The sequence below is a fragment of the Curcuma longa genome, chromosome 11 (genome assembly GCF_044706935.1).
Source record: "Curcuma longa cultivar G26 ecotype Majalengka, Jawa Barat chromosome 11, ITB_CL_G26_1.1, whole genome shotgun sequence".
NCBI lineage: Eukaryota > Viridiplantae > Streptophyta > Magnoliopsida > Zingiberales > Zingiberaceae > Curcuma > Curcuma longa.
The window spans coordinates 8,229,848-8,235,458 of record NC_133871.1 but is presented as its reverse complement, the minus strand read 5'-3'; the positions used below and the strand labels follow the sequence as shown (position 1 = coordinate 8,235,458).

The following is a 5,611-nucleotide window of genomic DNA, read 5'->3' as shown; positions in this document are numbered from 1 at the left end:
TTGTTTTTCAAAGAGGTGGTAAGACTTCATGGCATGCCTAGGAGCATTGTTTCAGATCGTGACACCAAATTCTTAAGCCATTTTTGGAGGACCTTATGGAACAAGCTAGGAACAAAGCTTCTTTTCTCCACCACATGCCACCCTCAAACTGACGGCCAAACTGAGGTGGTAAATAGGACTCTTTCTACTCTTCTTAGAGCAATTATTAAGAAGAAAATTAAGTCTTGGGAAGAATGTTTACCTCATGTTGAATTTGCTTATAATAGGGTTGTCCAGTCTACTACTCAATTTTCTCTTTTTGAGATTGTTTATGGGTTCAATCCGCTAACACCTCTTGATTTGCTTCCTTTACCTAACACTTCTTCTTTAGTTCACAAGGATGGCAAAGCAAAGGCAGAATATGTGAAGAAGCTTCATGAGCAAGTTAAAGCTCAAATTGAGAAGAAAATGGAGCAATATGCGAATAGAGCCAATAAAGGGAGAAAAAGAGTTGTCCTTGAACCCGGTGATTGGGTGTGGGTTCATATGAGAAAGGAAAGATTTCCTGCCCAAAGGAAATCAAAGCTTCAACCAAGAGGAGATGGACATTCCAAGTGTTGGAAAGAATTAATGACAATGCTTACAAAATTGACTTGCTTGGTAAGTATGGTGTTAGTGCAACATTTAATGTGGCTGATTTGCGTCCTTTTGATGTAGGTGATGAAGATCTAAATTCGAGGACGAATTCGCCTAAAGAAGGAGGGAATGATGTGGACCAAGGAGGGGATACAAGCTTACAAGACAAAGCCAAGGAGGAAGAGGCATTGAAGGGAATTGGAGGACCCATGACAAGATCCAAGACTAAGAGAATGAAGCAAGCTTTGGAAGGCTTAATAATGGAGCTCAAGGAAAAGGAGGATCAATGCACAATGGAGGCAACAACTAAATGGATCACATTCCTTCAACTTGAAAGTGAAATTGAGCCAACATGAAGACAAAACTTGAAGGCCCAAATCTACATGATCCAAGATGCATTCAAGGGCTACAAGTGTCCAATTTTCGTAGGTATTTTTGGGAGAATTTTCTAAAGTGACTTTTGATGTCTTTTGGTGGATTTTTAATGCTTTTTGGGAGTTCCTAAGCTAGTATTAGGGAATTGTGGGAAATAAATGTCATGCATGCATGCATGCATGATAATGGTGCATAATTAGTGCCTAGTGGGTCTTAGTGGATATTAAAAGCTTAGTGGGAAGTGTGGTAGAGGTTAATGTTTCAACCTCCACTAAGTCTATATATAGGAGAACTCTTGTATGGCTAAGATATGTTGAGTTTGAATGAAATCAGAGTTTTCTCTATTGTGAGAGCTTCCTTTGGTTCTTAGGCAAAGAACTAATCTTGATCTTATCAAGGCAACTTGTGGCGATCAAAACCCCCATGACTTATCACTCACCTTCTCATCTATTTTTCTCAATATGTATTACATCTAGATGTGGACTGTACCAGTACAGTAAATCTCAAAATATACTCTGTTTAGTCCATTTATGTGTTCTTTCATATTCATAAGTTGTAATGTGGATCTTCAATAACAGATAGAAAGTTATGGACTCTATACCAAATATATTGACCTATTAATCTCAATAGTAGAGGTGTTCTTTCAACTCTATTTTTAATGAATTCTTCTTTATTCCTTCTGAATGATTTGGTGGTAAAAATTATCTATGACAATCAAAATAACTCGGCTTCCTTTCATATTTCAATCTGAATGATTTTGATCTCTCCATACATATTGGGCATCCTAAAATTCCAGCTGTACTCCATCTTGATAACATGTCATAAGTCAGAAAGTCATTTATCATCCAAAACAGTACAACCTTCATTACAAACATCTGATTAGTATGAACATCATATGTAGGAAATGTAGAATCTTGTGACACGCTAGAGGGAGATGAATAGCGTGTTGTTGCTTTTTCTCGATTGCTTGTTTCTATCAAAAAACTTAGCAGCAGATATTAGAACAAGATGCAGGGGACTCACAAATTTACTTGGTTCCTAACCCCCCAGGGTTAGTACATCAAGGCCTATATACGGGAGGCGTCCGTCCACTAGTGGTCTCCTTTTCGAACTTTGTTTGTTACGACCCAGAAGGCCGTCCGAAAAATTTCGGCAGCATCTCCCCTGTAACAATGACCTTTCCTGTATACAAACAGAAATACACGGCCACATGCGGCCGGAATAAGGACTACAAGTCCTTTAAACACAAGCATACACACCGCAAATAACATACAATGGCCTAAAACTAACCCTGTAACATATGTCTACTATATTAATTTTACCATGAGAAAATCAAAATCAGATATATAAAATTTCGTACGAAATGCAAAATCCACACAGTGAAAAACACGTCAAGCGTATAAAAAGATATATACAACCATATCGAACTACGACTAAGAAACGAATATATATTAAATCTTCTGGTATGAGATGGAAGCAGTCAACCTATCTCCAAGCTCCAAGGTCCTTATCTACTATCGTCTTAATACGAACAAGGTGCACTAACCTGTGCCTGCAACTGGAAGCCAAAGAATGTAGATAGTTAGTCAAAGGCTAAGTGGGTAATCAGAAAAGATGTGCATGAATTTAATCTTATTTAAGAAGCCAAGGAAATAGAGTAGATCATAATTCTCAATGTCATTTTAAGCTCTTTTTAAAGTTCTCCATATATAGGTGTATATATCTATATATTTGTATCACTATCTTCAATTATCATTGATCAAGTAACAGTTCATATGTTAGTTTCATATCTCAACTTAATTATCATAATTTATCATCCATTATGATAGTTTCTCAATCATGGCTATTTAATCATACTATATCAAATTATCATCAGTATAATCTCATCATGAATGATTAATATCATCAGTGTTAACATGTGCATAAGCAATACAACGGGAGCCAGTATCATCCTAGTAGAAAAACAATAAAATCTCATAATCTAGGCTAGCAGCGCCTCTTTAGAAGTGTCGCATACGTTATCTAACGTACGGGCTCTCTCTCTAGCCCTGACCGGTGGAAGACAAATAAACACTGACCGCGGCCTCTGCCCTACCACAACGATATGTGGCTGGTCAAGTGCTCTGGACCGAGGACTACGTCTCGCACCATTACTTAGGCGTACGATCCAGTACTCTGGTATATAACTCTAGTATAAAAACTAGGCTCATAGTTAACACCTTTCAATATTTATCAATTTCATTTCACGTTATATCTTTTTCATCAATTATCATCATTGTTATATTCTCAGTATGTATCTTCACGATTTGGTCTAAACGACCAACTCAACCAAATGAAATATTATTCATTCATTTAGGTATCACAATCAGATTTGCAGGTAAGAACAAGTATCAACCAGACGTAATATCAACAATATGAGAAATAAAAGGTCAAACAGTATAAAAAGACAAAGTATCAATAGCAGATTAAATGAGAATATCTATTTGGATTTTGAAAACACCCTTTATCATTTTAAATCCCCCAGATGAACTCATGTGCGAACATGAATTAAATCAATTATTTACCCTTTAATAATTTAATTATTTTAACCCTATTTCAATATTTTAAAGATCATTTTAACCCCCTTTTAAAACAATTATACACATATAAATATACATATATCAATTTAATATTTATTTATTCATGCACCAGGAAGATTAAGAGTCCAAGGATAGAAGGTACCCACTTGATTGACGAATCGTTGCAATAAAACCCTCTGTGTATAGCAGGATCAACAGATCAAGGTCCTGCAATATAAAATACACATCTTCTAAATTTTAACCAAGACATCCCTAATTGATTCAAAAATTAATCTAACCCCATTAGACTCTAATTACCCTTACCCAGATCGAACACTAACTTAACTCAGATCCGATTAATTCAACTTGGTCAAATTTAACCTAACATAATCTAATAGGTAAATTATATTAACAGCTCAATCTTGCCTTTTCAACTGAACACACCCTAAATTTTGATCAACTTATATAAGAAATCAAGGAGGATCAATTGCAAGGTTTTATAAAGCATGTGCCACATTTTGAAACATGTAAGGTTAAAGTCTAATTAGGTTTTTATCAGCTTGTCATCTCGAAAGAGGGATAAAGTCCTGGTCATGGTAAACATACAACAACTAAAATACCCAACTAACTGACCATCTTGCACAAACCTCTTCAACCGAACCCTAAAACAATACCACCAAGCCCCAACAGCAACCTTCCAATAAAACAATAAATAGAATAGGCTTAAATTCAAGAAATCCCTATCCCATGCCTCATCGAACCTAATTAAACAAGAATTAACTAGGCTCAAGAATGTTTACCTTTGATTAGAATCCTAGAATCAAGCTCTAGTTGGAGGCGGCAGAGCTATCCCTCGGGCGACCACTGGAACAGAGGAGGAAGACTAAGTAGGTAGCGGCGGCTGTGAAGAGAGAAGAGGAAGAGGGTACTATGAGGGAGGCGACGGCGAGGTCTTCTCCACGCGATAGCGGGGCGTCGGCGTTTTCTCCTCGCAACGGCGGCGTCGTGCAGCAGAGAGCAGCTGTGGGAGGAGCGGCGATCACGAGCAGCGACGTCGCGGCTTGGAGCAAAAGCAGGGGCGGCATCGCGTTAGGGCAGACGCGGCGGGCGGCAGCAAGCGACGTCGGTAGGCGGCGATCGCGGCGTCTGTAACGGCGTCACGGCAGCGAAGCAGAAATGGGGGCGGCTGTGGGAGGAGAAGGGGTGGCTAGGGCTTGGGTTCGGCTTCCTCTTATAGCTTTCCTAGGCGCGAGAAACCCGGCGAAGGCTTCAGTCACCGCGTACGCGAGGCTAGGGGTGGGAAAAAATACCGAATTTTCGGTATACCGCACATACCATACCGATATTTACCGTCCATATCGAAAATTTCGGTATACCGAAAAATTCGGTACGGTATTATACCGTACCGAAATTTTCGGTATCGGTAACGGTACGCAATTATTATTGTTCGGTATTTCGGTATAGCAATATTTTCGGTATAATACCGTACCGAAATTATCAGTATACCAAAATTTTCAATATTTTCGGTGTAATATACTGAAAATTCGGTATTTCGGTATTTCGGTATACCGAAAATACCGAAATTCCGGTATACCGAATTTTCGATATGGTAACGGTATAGATTTTTTTATGCCGAAATTTTCGGTACGGTATACGGTATCGTATATAAAATTCGGTATACCGTACCGAACCAGCCCTACGCGAGGCAAAGGTCGCGGCTGAGAAGGGAGAAGTCGCTGTTACTGTGATTTCTTAATGGGTTAACAGGTTTAAATCACAACCCGCACCCTTTAACCTTAATAGCTAAATTAAATGGACTTTAATTGGGCTGCAAGTAGATCTTTCAATTGGGCTCTAATTGAATTAAGAAATTAATTTAATGGGTTTAGATCCAAGTCAAATTCAATTCCACAATTACCTAGCCTTAAATTATAATAATTAGCCTTCTTAATCCTTAATAATTATGGTAAATTTATTTATAAATAACCCTATAATTTTTTTGTATATAACATTGTTCAGAGGCGAAAAAACCCATCTTACAGTCCGTGTAAACAAATATATAA

The 5,611-nt window shown here is 38.1% G+C and overlaps 1 long non-coding RNA gene across 1 annotated transcript; it reads right to left on the bottom strand.

Annotated features, from left to right (window-relative positions):
* Positions 1 to 2,357: 2,357 nt before the first annotated feature.
* On the bottom strand, positions 2,358 to 4,519 carry LOC141838015 (uncharacterized). Its single transcript, XR_012602612.1, has 3 exons — positions 4,349 to 4,519; positions 3,716 to 3,776; positions 2,358 to 2,548 (listed from the first exon to the last, which is right to left on the bottom strand). It is a non-coding gene; the product is annotated as an uncharacterized LOC141838015 (long non-coding RNA).
* Positions 4,520 to 5,611: the final 1,092 nt, after the last annotated feature.